Source organism: Panthera onca, chromosome B3, assembly GCF_046562875.1.
Source record: "Panthera onca isolate mPanOnc1 chromosome B3, mPanOnc1 haplotype 2, whole genome shotgun sequence".
Lineage (NCBI taxonomy): Eukaryota > Metazoa > Chordata > Mammalia > Carnivora > Felidae > Panthera > Panthera onca.
Window position 1 is genome coordinate 89,254,264 of NC_138344.1, and position 15,974 is coordinate 89,270,237.

The window sequence follows — 15,974 nt, forward strand, 5'->3', positions numbered from 1 at the left end:
AATTTGTAAAGTCAAATTATCATTATTTCATAATTTATTACCTGGGTGAAAAGCTTCCACACAACATCTGGTTGATTCTTTGTAACCCAGTTTTAATAATCAAATAGATATTAGCTGCATACTGACTTTTCTGAATATAGATGAGCTATATTATTGATGTGCAAAAGTTAGAAAGCAGAAATAGTTTTAAGGTAAAAAATTTCTGGGCTATAGAAAAGCAAGACAATTAATGATAACGTTCGCTGGTTCGTTGTCTTCTTTGGTCAAATAACCTAAGTGTTGTGATTTATTACAGGAAAGTACCAGAGGGGAAATACTTCCATTTTTTTTTTCTCTTGACAAACATCAACTCTTGATAGGGTAGCTGAAGTCACATTTATCAATTTCTACTCTGCTGTGGGAAAATTCTATTGAATTATAAAGTATCAGAGATTTATTAAAACTACTAGAGTCACAGATAGAGGCTTTGAGTAAAAGAAAGTGTGCATTTATCAGTCTTAGTTTACTTTTCTTTGATCTAATTCTCCTGACAACTGGAGTTACTTGATGCCAACCATAATTCTGCCTCCCTTAACTGTAAAGTATAAATCTTTAGAAAATGCAAGAATAATTCAGTGACATTTAGTCCAGTTACCTGGTCCTGTGTTTCTTGGTCTCAGATCAGTTTTAACTACAGGGTTTTCAGTTTGTTCTTGAAATTTCACCATTTTATTGTCTCACCTCATGAAACTCAATCCAAGTCTCTACTCATTTCACAAGTTTTATTGAAAGAAATTTAAGTTATTCTCTCATGATTGGTTCAGTCTTAATCAGGTATGTGAAAGCAATGAATCCCGGCTTCTTCACTGTGGGCCTGTTTGGTTAACCCTGATATCTTCAAATCATCCAGCTAATAGTCTCTCATGGTTATTTTTTTTGGGGGGGGAGGGGGAGTTTTTAAATAGTTATAAAATAGACATAACATCTAATTTATCATCTTAACCTCTTTGAAGTGTACATTTCAGCCGCAACACATACCTTCACATTGTTGTGAAACCATCACCACTGTCCATTTCCAGAACTTTTTCAGCCTTGCAAACTGCAACTCTGTTCACATCAAAAAATACCTCCTTATTTCCCTGTCTCCCCAGTTCCTGGTAACGATTTTTCTTTTTGTCTCTATTAATTTGACTATTTGACTATGAATATTTTAGGTACCTGCCATAATGACATCATACAGTATTTGACTTCTTGTGATCAGCTTATTTCACTAAGTGTATCTTCAAGGTTAATACATCGTGTAGCACATACCAAAATTTCATTCCGTTTTGAGGTTGAATGATATTACCTCGTATGTAATATACCACATGTTGTTTATCCATTTATCTATCAATGAACATTTGAGTTGTTTCCACCTTTTGGCTATTGTGAATAATGTTGTTATGAACACTGGTGTGCAAATACCTGTTTGAGTTCCTGCTTTAAATTCTTTTGAGTGTATACTTAAAAGTGGAATTGCTGGTTTATATGATAATTCTATGCATAGTTTTTTTGAGAACCCACCATATTTATATTGTCTTACACAGAAACTGCATCATTTTATCTTATCATCAGCAATGTACAAGTGTTCCAATTTTTGCACATCCTTGCTAACATTTGTTATTTTCTCTCTCTCTCTTTTTTTGATAATAGCCAGCATAATGGATGTGATGTGGCGACTCATTGTGCTTTTGATTAGCATTCCAAAATGATTGGTAACACAAGTAGTTTTAACTGATTATTACATTTTTTGTTTAGTGTTTAATTAAGCACCAAATTACAGCAACATTTTGATCTCAAAGTATTTTAAGACTTAAATATTCTGCCTAAATCACTGCATAAATGATAGTTATCCATTTAAGGATGAAAACTGGGTATTTATAAGAAGCATATTGATATAAATAATTTTAAATCATATTACTTACCTTCTGGCATTAAGGAAATATGTTGAGACTGTTATAAAGGTTAACCTGGTAATTACTATATAAATAAATGTATGGTGGAAATAGAAGAGGCCTTGGGATCAAACAGACATGCCTTTAAATTTGCCTCTGGTATTTCCTAAATATAAAGAACTAGGCCAATTATTTAACTATCCTAGTCTTGATTTCCTTAACTGAAAATTAATAAAAATCACTACATAATAAGGGTTGGAGCTGCAATTCTTAGATTTTCTTCAGTAAATATAGAACTCCCTCTTCTTTAGGCAGAATGCACTTTTCCCCTTACTGGTGTTGGGCTTGGTCAGGTGAAATGTTTGGCTAATGAAATATGAGTAGATATGTTTTAGGCAGGCGTTAGTGTACATGCACAGTTTGGCTTAGCTCTTATGATCATTCCATTTGTTAGGAGAATTTTATAACTCAGTTATCTGCTGGTAGAGAGTTATCTACTGATGAACCCTGAACTAAACTAAGTACTCTGGGTAAAATGATGTGCCCACGTAGGTTCATCAATTGTAACAAATGTGCCAGTCTGGTAGGGGAAAGTTGATAATATGAAAGCCTATGTGTGTATAGGGGCGGTAGATATATGTGTAATCTCTGTACTTTACCTTCAAATTTGCTATAAACCTAAAATCCTAAAAATAAACTTTGTTTAAAAAATGAACTTGAGGGGCAACTGGATGGCTCAGTCAGTTAAGCATCCGACTCTTGGTTTCAGCTCAGGTTATGATCTTGCAGTTTGAGAATTTGAGCCCCAAATCACCTGACAGTGTGGATCCTGCTTGAGAGTTTAAAGGTAGTACATTTTAAATGTAGTATTCCTGGGGGCACTTGGGTGGCTCAGTTGGTTAAGCATCCAGCTTACGCTCAGGTCATGATCTCGAGGTTCACGAGTTTGTGCCCTGTGTCAGCCTTGTGCTAACAACTCAGAGCCTGAAGCCTGCTTCCTTCCGATTCTGTCTCCCCACCTCTCTCTCTGCCTCTTCCCTGCTCACACTCTTTCTCTTTCACTCAAACATAAACATTTAAAAATAAAAAATAAATAAATAAATAAATAAATAAATAAATAAATAATAAGTAAAAAATAAATGAAATCTAACTTCCTTTCCTGGTATTGTAACATTTCCACTCTGCCTCAGGACAAAATACAGCAGAATGTCACTTTCTAGCTTTGCAGTGGTTGAAGGAAGCGAGACTATCCTTTCTTTTCCTCTTTCCAATGTAACTTACCACTTCTACGAGAGTCCCCACCATAAATTTACACACTCTTCCTGACTTCCAAATTTCTTAGGAAAGACACCCTCCCACTTGTAGATGAACTGAAACTCATTTTGTTTCCAGTCCTTTCTTTTTCCCACTTTCTTCCTCGCTGTGGAATGATTTGCACTATTTTATTCATCTATGGCTAAGAGTAATATCCCTTCTTTATTCCAGATCTGTTCTACTACATATTTGCTTTCTTAGTTGTAATAGTTGATTGTATCTTATTTTTTTCTTTTGCTAATATTCATTTAAGTTACTACTTATTTTATTAGAGACTTTAATATTAAATATTAAGTTCAAACATTCAGTGATGATTCATAATCAAGTATTTCTACCACTCTATCAAGCTAAGTCTTCATTTTTATAGAAATGTCAAATGTTGCAGCATAAGCCATTTCTTAATCTTTTAATATATTCTACAAAATTTTCCATGGATCTACTCATTGTTCAGTGCTCTCTGATCTGCTTTCTTTTGTACTCTGCTTTTTGGAAAATGCCTGCTTTAGCTGTCTGCATCATCTGGAATGTCTGTCTTGCATGGCTTCTCAGAACTGTACTATAATAAAGGGGTTGTACAGGCTTTGTATTTGGGAAGGAAAAGTCACTGTAGACAGTCTCAGCTGAAAAAAAAAAACTGGTTCTCAAATGGGCAGAGATAATTAACTTCATAAAACAACTTTTTAAATACATCCTTCCTGATATAACAGCCCCAGTTTTATTGCTTATCCAGTTTCAGTTCTCCATCCCATAAGCTACCACAGATCAAGAGTAGGCATGCCTTTGGCAATTTGTCTTCAGGAAGTGTACCCTAAGATGATTAGAGCACTTGACAAAATGTTTTGTTGTGTAAATTTTATATCATGTTACTTTAAAATTTTGCATACGTTTGGTTATTAATACATTTGGCTTTTTTATAGCTTTTTTGAGGTGTAGTTGATACACAATTGTTCCATTTAATGTGTACAATTTAATGTGTTAGGACATGTGCAAACAGCTGTGATATCACACCACAATCAAGATAAGGCACATCCAATACCTCACAAAGTTTCCTTGTGTCCCCCTGGTGTTTGTTTTGTTCTTTTTATGGTAAAAATACTTCACGTGAGAGCTACCCTCTTAAATTTTGAAGTGCACAATACCATGTCATTAGCCATAAGCATTAGGTTGTGCAACAGGTATCTATAACTCATTCATCTAGCAAATATTTGACTTTTTTAAAGTTTATTTATTTATTTTGAGAGAGAACATGCAAGCGTGAGTGGGGAAGTGGGGGGAGAGAGAGAGAATCCCAAGCAAGCCTTGTGCATTTGACTCCATCTCAAGAACTATGAGATCATGACCTGAGCAGAAATCAAGAGCTGCATGCTTAACCGCCTGGGCCACCCAGGTGCCCCGGATGTTTGACTGTCTTAAAATAATATGGCAATTTGAAAAAAAAATGACTAGTTTTTGGCCCATAATTAGCCAGTGATTTTTTTCAGAATCAGCTAGATATAGAACTAATGCCAGTTGGTCACTTTTTTTGTATTATATAGCTAAAAAACCCATTTCAAGGAAAATCAGAGAAAGGCAAAAGATTTTCTGATTCCTACTCATAGCTGAGTACACAGAAAAATAAAAAAGAAATCTATTAAGACATTGATGTTCTAATTAAGTACTGAATTGGAGTTTGATTTTCACAGTGAATTAAACTTTCCCACAAATATAGTGAAACTTCAATCTTTATTCTTCTAATTTAATTGAATAGAAACTAAGGATGCCAGGAGTTAATTTATGAATTACATGTAGATTGGATAAGACAAAAAAACAAGTCAGATTTATGTCAATGTGGCAAAAAAAAAACTACTTACTGTTTTCTATTATTTTATTATGATTCACATCTCAAAACTGAGAAAGTTCAGTTTCATTGAAATTGTCCTATTATGTATGTACAAAATTCATCACTTAAATTTTTTATTCAAGCCATTGATTAAGGAACTCTAGTTCAAGGAGGTGACCTACACATAGCACTTTGTATCCTGTGAAGAGAGACTTTAACCTTCAAATTGTGTAAGTTTACCACATCAAATGTGAGCAGAGAAAAGGGAGACACTCTAGATTGACATTTCATTACGTAATTTTGAAGGACTGAAAATAACGAGAAAATGCTAAAAATGTCCAAAAAGGGAAATTTATCTTTTACAAATGAATAAGATTAAGACTGGCTTGATAACTGATCAGAAATATTGGAGATAAGTAAACATGAGAGAAAAATCTTTCAAAGTTTGAAATCAATATTATTGTATTGCCATCAAACTATTAGGTAGGTGTGAGACTCAACCAAGAACAGTAAAAAATGACATTTTCAGGGATAAAATAATTTTGAAAATGTACTACTCATTGTACCTTAAATGATAAAAAGTTAACGAAATGAAAATAAAAATAAAATAAATGAATAATATAAAATGAAATACTTGTATATCTAAAAAATGAGTTCCAAATAAAATGAACCCCAAATTAAAATTATTTAGCACACCTAAAGTCAGTTGGGAAAAATTAAATGGAGTTCCTGGGTTTCAATGGAAATGTCTTCAAAAATAAACAAAAAAATTGAAATGCATTCAATACCATAAATAACTATTTGACTTCAGTATAGCAAATAAGACTTTTGTTTCTTTTCTTCAAAAGAAAAAAAAAAAAAAAAAGGCCAGAAATTCAAATGAGAATACAAGGAAAAGCCATACTCAATATCTTTAGCAAATTTATGTTTCAATATTTTATTATTTTTGAATAATTGATTTTTCCATAAAAAATAGAATTTAATTTGACCCATATGCTAACAATAATTGTATAATTGAAACAGAAGTTATGACATTTGCCAATAAAGAATGAAAAGTAAACCTACCTTACTGTATGGAACTTTAGTAAAATATTAAGTTTCCTACAAAAATATAATTCAAGTATGGTTTATATAATTTTCCAACTTTTTGAATCAACCTATAGAATATTTATAGAAGAATCGAATATTGTCACAGAATGTAACTTAAATATTATCAACTCAGATAGGTAGTACTTAAAATAAGAAGTAGGTAGATGAAAAGAGAGCACAGAGCAGAAAGATACTGGGCTTACACATGTGTTATTCTAGTATAGTGAGCACATGAGAGACAAAAGTTGTGCAATATGTGGAATTTTAAGTGTTTCTGTTAGATCAGGGCTTTGCAATATCAGTGATACTGATATTTTGGACTGGATAGTTCTTTGTTGTTGTTCTTGGATGTTTAGTAGCATCTCTAGCCTCAAAACACGAGATGCTAGCAATGTCCCCTGCCCAAGTGATGATAATCAGTGTCTCCAGGGTGTCTGGGTGGCTCAGTTCGTTAAGCGACTGACTCTTGATTTTGACTCAGGTCATGATCTCGAGGTTCATGAGTTTGAGTCCTGCATCAGGCTCTGTGCTGGCAGTGCAGATCCTGTTTGGGATTCTCTCTCTCCTTCTCTCTCTCTGCCCTCCATGACTTGCACGTGATCTCCCTCTCTCTCTCAAAATAAATAAATAACCTTAAAAAAAAAAAAGATTCTTAAAGAATGTCTCCAGATAACTACCATAGCTTGTCATATAACTTGAAGTACCTATGAAAATTAGGCAAGGGGAAAAGAATGAAATAGTGCAAATAAGCTAATCTTCATCTTTCAGCTCATAATATTAATGTGTAATAAGTAAATAAGTTTTTAAAAAGATATAAGAAAAAACTAAGCTAAAATTTAAAATGGCAACCAATGTTGGTTAATGTTAATTTGATAAATTGAAGGCAATATGTGTTATATACAAGTATGTTAATGAAAAAATAATTGTTGAGAACTATATAAAAAATAGCTTCCGTGTCTATAATTAAGTCCCTTGAAATAATTTCCTGAAAAGATTTTATTTTAACTTTGAAAATCTTTTGAATTAGAGAAAAATGGAATTTTATATTAAGTATTTAAATTATGATCATGGAATATTTCATGAAGTTGCTCAATTTCCTTAAAACAGTACATTATGAAACTAACGTAATATGAAAATTCTTCTTGACTTTGTATTTAAATCTCCACTTAGTGCTTTCAATTATAATGTTGAAAGACATATTTTTTTATACATAAGGCATCATACCACAAAGCCATGATACATTAAGCTTACTGTGGCAGATATTAATAAACAAATGCTAAAATGTATGAAAACTAATTTATAAAAGCACAGGTTTTTGCCTTAATTCTAAAGATTTTAAAATATGTATTCTATTGCCTAGTAATATTTTGATCTATACTCCTCCAAATGCAAGATGAAGGGAAAATCCATAGAAAAGTAAAAACTAAAAGCTAAAAAACTCTGATAATTTACCATTAACACATAATCCTTTCACTAAGTGTATAGAAGCAAACATTGAATATTTATCATGTCATTCTTGTTCATTTAGGGGACTGCATTCTATTTAATGAAAGTTTTGGGATGGGAATATATTCTGAAAACATTTTCCAAATATTATGTCCTTTAAATTATTAATTTTAGTATCTATTTTCTAAATTTTTTAATGTTTATTTATTTTTGAGAGAGAGGGAGAGAATGACAGAGAGGGAGACACAGAATCTGAAGCAGGCTTCAGGCTCTGAGCTGTCAACAGAGAGCCCCACACAGGGCTCAAACCCATAAACCGTGAGATCATGACCTGAGCCAAAATCAGACGCTCAACCGACTGAGCCACCCAGGCACCCCTAGTATCTACTTTCTAAGGTACTCTCTAAAATATCACATATATGCATTTATAACAAGATAGCATGTAATGTATTTCAGAAAATTTGATTTTTATTATGAAAACTACTTCACGGGTCTTTTGTTCTTTCTACCATGTACATTGTCCTCAAATAGTCAGTGATTCACTTTTATTGTATATGGGCAAAATGTCAGGAGGAAAGTTACTCATAACTATATTTAGGTCATTTTTCTGCATAATCAGAAAGATAAGACTAAAGATAACACAGAAAAGGTGGAGAAAGAACATAGATGTAAAATATACCACCTATCTTTGATGTTAAAATGCTGGACTAATTTTATATACCAACAGTTAACTACTTTCAATCCTAGTTTATTACACTAATTCAATTAGCACTGTAAATCTTAAATATATATATATATATATATATATATATATATATATATATATATATTTGTGAATAGCCTTTATTTTGTGAAAAAATGTGATTCCTAGGGAAGAATATTATAAAAATATTTATTAAATGGTGACATAAAGTAGGAAATTACACTAACATTTTATCTAATGCTGGTAAGCAGTCTTTTCTGATTAGATGGTTTCCAAGGAATTTAATTTCATTACTACATAATTATCCCTTATTTATTTTTTACGAGTTCCTTTTTCAGACTTTTGTTGTTTTTGTTTAAGCAACCAGAAACTTTTCAAAAGATATTCACATTCTGATATTTGTGTTAGGAATATAAATGTAAAATTTTGCCTATTAAATTGAACCATTAAAATGGATCTATATTCAAATATCATTTTTCCCTATAGTTGGTTTAACCCCTGGAGACTGGGTGCATTTAATAGGTTATAATACATGTGTTGCAATCGTCCAGTGAAAATGTATCATTATTTTTATTTCAGTAACAAAAAAAACTCAAGTTTTTGAAGGGATGGGGTTATCAGGGCAATAGATATAAATGTATCAATGATTCCTTATAAATAAGGTTTACCTGTAATTTTAAATATATATAGTTACTTACTACAATGCACTTCACTGATATTAAATGGAAAAGAAGCAGTGTACAGATAATATTTCACTTTCGCCATGTTCTGTTTGAAGCACAATGACACTATCAATACGTCTTCAATACTGATGTCTTCTTTGCCAGCATAGAAAATACAGCGTATTGTAGAACTGTGCCTGCATGCGAACCTGGCCCAATAGAAGAAAGTTTCTTAGTGCCTTAACCTGTGGAGTTAGTCAATGAAAAAAAATTGGAATAAAATAAGCACTCAAAGATAAGTTCATAAATCAGCAAAATGAAGTGAAACATGAGAAAATAAATAGAACAACAAAGCAGTTTTTAAAAATGTAATAAATTACTGGCAGTACATGAAAAAATATTCTAATTTGAGAAGCAAACGGAAAGTCAAGGAAATTTGATAAAGAAAGAACAACTCTGAGACTTTTTTATGTTGTAGAATATGAAAAATAAGTTTTAAATATATTCACCATCTTGGCAAAAAAGGTGCATTATTCCAAAGGGGAACAATTGGACTACAATGAGGGCTTCTCTATAAGAGTTGTCAATGCCCAAAGCTTGCATAAAAATGCTTATAGATCTTAAAGAGAAAAAAAAATGTAGTCAAGAACATTTTATCCAGCCAAGTTTTCATTCAAGTGTAAAAACTATAGACAGACATTCACTAACATAAACACACATATAAACTGTTCTCGAGGAAGATAAGCTTCTTTAGCAATTCAATTGAGCCAAGTGAAGAAATTAAAATAGAAACTTTAAGGAAAAAAATGAGATAAAATGACTGATTACAAACATGGATTGACATGATGAACATATAAATAAATAAATTGAATATTTTTGTCAGTTATGATTAGATAAGGAGTATGAAATACCATAAGCAATGTCATTACAAAATAATGACTGAATAATAAAACTGAAATGTGCAGGGAAGGGAGAAAAAAGGGACATGTGAGTGCCAATGCCCTTATGACACATAGCAGGCTATCAGCAGATATTTTAGAAATGATAGGCTATGTTTTTTAAAAGCCCAGAAACCAAACCACAACCTCTCACTGTGTTTCATAGTTCTGTCAAACATTCCATGAAGAGTTTAGAAATAATATTTCCTATAGTGAAGAAACATTCATTTGAAGGCAAGAAATTCCCTTAGTTTTATTTCTGGTTTAAAAAAAGATCATTTAGGATCCTGGAAAGGAACAATGAGATTTCTCCTGAACTTTACCCACAAACCCGTTTAAAATTTTAGTACGTACTAAATAGAGTTGAACATCTCAGTCTGATAAATGAATGTAAGTTTATGTTGTTTATTTTCATGTATAGATCACTAAGCAACAATCATACTTCATGATGAAAATCTAGTAGTGTTCTTACTGCAGTGAGGAGCATACAGTTAATTATTATTAGCAATACAATCCTAAAACCTTTTTGGAAATTCTGATCACTGTAATTAGAAAAGAAAAGTAAAAGTAGCTCTGTAGATTTTTAAAATTGGAAGCTAATATATCAGTAGCTGTGGAAGATTTGTCTAGCTAGATCTAAGAGATTTGGCTATGTAAATGTAAAGAATCAATTAAAATGTTCAGAGTGAGGTTAATGACAAATTTTGGACACCAAATCAGTCATTTTCTTACATTTTTTAATGTTGGTAGATTATTATCCATGGATCTATTGCATTTCTTCACATGTTACACATAGTGGCAATCACTTTTTTGACTATATTTTTAAGGACGTTTGTATAGCAAACAGCTTTGGAAGCCTGAGATAGTGTCTCCTTGTGGTGAACAGACATTTGTTTACTGTCTGGTATACTAAAGAAATGTCTTCCTTCAGCCATTTATAAAAGATTCATAATTCCCTCAGCGCTAAGCTTCTCAGCTGTGGTGTAATCACACTATGTGCACATCTGTCTCTGCTCTACTCTACACACTCATGGAACCTGGTGTCAAGGAGATCTGACTAAAACAGGGACATCAGGCTGCTTGCAGCATCGTGAGTGATAAAGTCCTTTGTCTCTATCCCAGGATACCTGTGTCTTCCATCAGCATACGTGAAATTATGGCAGGCTAATTTGTTACCTGTACGTAGGGTAAATTCTCAGAATTTTCACAATTCTTGACATAAAATAGCCACTGAAAAGATGTAGTAAATGTGACACCTTTAAATAGAGATAAACTCTTTGACACATGGAAACGCAATATGTTATATGGGGGACATTCAGAGATTATGCGATAAGTACATTCTTTGGTAAATGACATTAGGGCATCAGGCTGGGGTGATGCTACTAAGGAGTAGAGATAATCTCATTCCTTTTTCCAAGATAAATTACAAATGATCAATGTGATTATATAAAACTATAAAACATTTATTGCAAGGCAAACACGAACAAGACAAAAGTCCAAACATAAACAAGTTTAGAATACAAAGAACAACTTGAGAAAGGAAAAAAAAAAAGAGTAAGTCAATAAATTATGGTAAATATTCAGGTTTTAAATAAAAAGGCCAAAGAATATTGTAGACAATACTGGAATATATATATGAATATGATATATATAAGTATATATGAATATATATATATATATATATATATATATATATATACATATATATATATATGAAATGTGCATAAGAGTACCCTCAGCTGGATTTCAGAGAGAATTTAATAAAAGAATATATTCACAAGTATGGCCACATTTAAGGAAGAACAGAAAATGCTAAGTAACCCAAAGACTGGCATTAGGAAGAGACTGTGACCAATCTTGGGACTGAAAAGGTAAAGAAATAATATGTTACTAGTACTAGTGAAGCCAGCTAAGACCTAGACCCATGAAAGAGACAACAGCTGGTCACACTCCTATGGAATGTTCTAATGGCCAACGTGTTTGGCGAGCAGGACAGAGAAGGGCAGTAGAAGGACTTGCAGAGATGGCAAATGAGACTGGCCAGAGCTCTACTCTTCAAAGGCACACAAACAAAACAAAATATTATTTATCATGCATCAGTAATTCTATATTTTCAAATGTATAAGGAATTTTACACATATATCTATGGAACCAAAAGCTGATACAAGCTTTCTAGATGACATTCTGATTATTTGTAAAAAAAAAAAAAAAAAAAAAAAAAAAAATACATGGCATATTTTTATTATTTAGCATTAAGTTGTTACTATAATCACTAAAATCGCTTCTCGGCCTTTTGACGAAGATCAAGTGTACTATAATCACTAAAAATTTTATCCAATTAATTTTTATATCCAAAATGGCAATTTGGATACATATGTGTATTTCATATATATACTTCATAAATATATATGTTTACATATATATTTTATAAACATATATATATTTCAGTGTAAAGTGATAATCTGATTGTTTTAACCAGTGAGATGCTTTATTTTTATTAGGAAAAACAAAATATAAAGCAAGTTGGTGTTACAGAGAAATTTGAATAAATCAATATTTTGAAGTGCTAGAAATCTGAAATATAATATTAGAACACCCAGTATTAACATTAGGTTTAACACTGGAATACCCCTAAATCCTCCCTTGTTTTATATTTTCTTTGAAAATGTTTATTTTTATATTTATGCAATTAGATTTTCCTAGATGCCTGTAAAATTTAAAGTGTTTTAATTTTATTTCCAAGGAACCTTATTACTCTCCTCCCATACAGTTCATGGAATCCTATCGTTGCTGTTTCGGAGATAGTAAAAAGTTTTTTTTCAGTCCGAAATTCTTGTATTTTTCTGTTATAAGTTTTTATTTAATTTTAATCTCAATGTTTAAATATTTACTTTTGCCAGGCAAAGTGTTCTTATGTCTGTGGATAGAGGATGAGAAGCTGAAGAGGCTATTTTAGACATAACTTTCTCTTTAAAAAGCAAGGAGTCTAGCCATTGGTGTAAGTAGCCAACTAACTTCTTTAGAAATTTCTCCTTTTCATTATGAATAAGTCAGAAGAATAATTTCTGCTTAGAAATTCCAAGTGTCATATGAAACATAATATCTCCGCAGTGCAGAGTGAAGCAGGGCTCTAGGCAACTTGTCTAATCTTCAACATGTCATAATTCATTTTATATGGAAGGCAGAGGAGTTCTGAAGTGTATACTCTTTGTTTCTCGAAAGATACCATTCATTATTTAATCTGTCCTGTGCATTTTATTTGCATTTTATTACCATTTTTTTTCTCTTAGGTGCAGGGAGGTGTGTGGTGTTTTTGTTTTGTTTTGTTTTTAACCTAGTGTAACATTTCAAATATGTGAAATATTATAATTTAGGTTTAGTTCACTGGCAACTTGTGTCCAAGGGCTGGTGCTGTCTTTTTCTTTTCACATCACCTCTGTTCCTCTGTCAAGCTCTCTGACCTCAGTTGTGTTACATTAGGGTTAGCTCAGAGTCCTGCTTGTGTTTTGTCCTATGGATGAGAATCCCAAAAATCTTGAGGCCCAGTGGAATTTGTAAGCTCAGAAATGGAGAACGAGTAATGGCTTCTTCATCCAAGAAATGTGTTGCTCACCCTTCCCCACTGTTGGCTTAGTTCCATTGGTCTCCAGGTCCTGGCCAGGGAGGATATTCAGTAGGCCTCCACTTACTTCTAGTTTTGTGGTGAAAATCCAGCTGCCTCTACTATCCAACTGATCTACCTTTAAATCACATCCACAGATGTTTCTTCCCCTAATTTCCTTCTAGTTCTATCATTGTGATACAAATCTTATGCCCTAGTTTCTACAACCCCCCTCTTTTAAAAAAATTTTTCTTAATGTTTATTTTCTGAGAGAGAGAGAGAGAGAGAGAGACAGTGTGAGCAGGGGAGAGGCAGAGAGAGAGAGAGAGAGAGAGAGATACAGAATCCCAAGCAGGCTGCAGGCTATAGCTGTCAGAACAGAGCTTGATGTGGGGCTCAAACCCACAAACTGTGAAATTATGACCTGAGCCAAAGTCAGATGCTCAACTGACTGAGCCACCCAAGCGCCCCTACAATTCCCTGCTTTTTATTTTTAAGACATCATTTTAATGTAAAATTAATTATTAATTAATCCTAATTCGTTCTTATTTATTTCCTCTTGGCTCCCAGTTCTGCTCATTCCCCTGGCACCAGGGAATTTTGCTTGCTTGCAGACATGAGGGATTTGGGGGTTCATTTTTAATTTTATTACACAAGGATATCCAAAACCATATGTAAGTTATACATCAGTGTTACTGCTTAAAAAGGACTTGCTCTGAAGATTTACCAAATGGCAGTCATGTTATCTGCTAGCATCAGATGATTATACTTTTTTTCCTGACGTTTGTCTTATTACTCTGATTAACCTCAATGTTGACATTTAAAACTTTGATCTTTAAGTTTCAGTCAGTGGACAGTCCTAAATTTGTAAGTAAAGCATAGATTTTATAGAGCTGAAAATCCAGTACGCACTTTCTCCTGTAACGGGAATTGGCCTGTTGCACAGTGAATCCAACTCTGCTGTGAGCGGTCTGTGAAGAGGAGTTCAGCTAGCTTTGCAGGTAGATTTCCTGGATAAAAAAAAGTTTGAGAATCTAAGGAGTTATGCTTCAAAAACTTTTCCAATACACTGTCTACAGGGAAGAAGTGGTCTCTCTTACAAGGGCATTGGACGGTTTTAGGTCATGTTTTATACTCCAAATATAGGTCTTTCCTTATCAGTTTATGGATATATATATATATATATTTTTTTTTTTTTTCTGCTGGATTTGTTCTCACCTACTTCAATTGTGGTATTTCAGTCCTCTGAAGATTTGTTTTCCAGAAAGTAACAGAATAACTACTGTGACATGAAAGAGTTTAAGACTAATATTATAGGTTTAGCAAAGGAGTAAAATATATCAAACTGAGAAAATCTTTTTAAAAATGTTTATTTATTTTGAGAGAGACAGTGCATGTGAGCAACCTTGGTGGGGGGAGCAGAGAGAGAGAATCCGAAGCAGGCTGCACATGGAGCTGCATCTCCCAACTCTGGGATCATGCATGACCTGAGCCGAATCGAGTTGGTCACCCAATTACTGAGGCACTCAGGTGGCCCTCAAGCTGGAAAAACTTCTAAGTGCTAAACACATGCATACTTTTATTAAAGGAAGAGTGAGCATTTATTATAGTTCAAAGTGATATCTAAGTTCCTGTGAAAACTTATTCAATATTGTCTTATTGAAAGGTCCTATAATTATTAATTCTGAGCATTACTTAGTAATTTAACTGCTATCACCTGAAAAGAAGTGGATGACTCATAACTGAGGACTGAATTAAAATATTTCTTCAATGGGGGCACCTGGGTGGCTCAGTCAGTTGAGCGTCAGACTTCAGCTTAAGTCACAGTTCCTGAGTTTGAGACCCGCATCAGGCTCATTGCTGTCAGGGCAGAGCCCACTGGGATCTTCTGTCCCCCTTTCCCTTCCCCTCTCCTGCTCTCTCAAAAAATAAAAATAAAAAAATAAGAAACTGTGTAAAAAATATTTCTTCAGTGGACAGAATCACACTTAATTTGCAAATTCAATTCACATCTAAGAGCTACCCTTGTGTAGTTACCTGAACATTGTAATATTATGTATCACAGTTCCTGAGCCAGTAACGTTGTAGAAGTAGTCCATCTACCTTGAAAAATACCTAATGGAGGTTTCCAATTCGTTTTACTGATTAAAATGGATACTTCAGAAGAATGTTGCATGGTTATCCCAGGTTTGCCTGCACTAGAACACATAGTTGCTCATCCCTAGAGTTACCTTTACTTGTTTTGGAAGCTCAGTCATCCAATGACTTAATGTTTATTTCTTTTTTAAAGTTCTTTTATATTAACATGATACTAATAACCACTTAAAGTATCTGGCTGTACAGCATGTGTTATATTTTCTCCATAAACTCTATTTTGAAGGGCAGAGGTGGAAGTAAAAAACCAGGAGTTTAGCTCCCTTGCTTATGGTGGGGTAACCACAAACAGAAGTATCATTTCATACCCAGATTAAAAGATAGTAACCTTGAAC

General features: G+C 33.1%; 1 long non-coding RNA gene across 2 annotated transcripts in view; it reads right to left on the reverse strand.

Moving 5' to 3' along the window:
- Positions 1 to 12,389: 12,389 nt before the first annotated feature.
- Positions 12,390 to 15,974, reverse strand: part of LOC132669585 (uncharacterized) — an 81,888-nt gene continuing 78,303 nt past the window's right edge. For both annotated transcript variants that reach the window (XR_013555898.2, XR_009606198.3), the window contains exon 7: positions 12,390 to 14,495. This is a non-coding gene — a long non-coding RNA (uncharacterized LOC132669585). The remainder of the gene's footprint in view (positions 14,496 to 15,974) is intronic.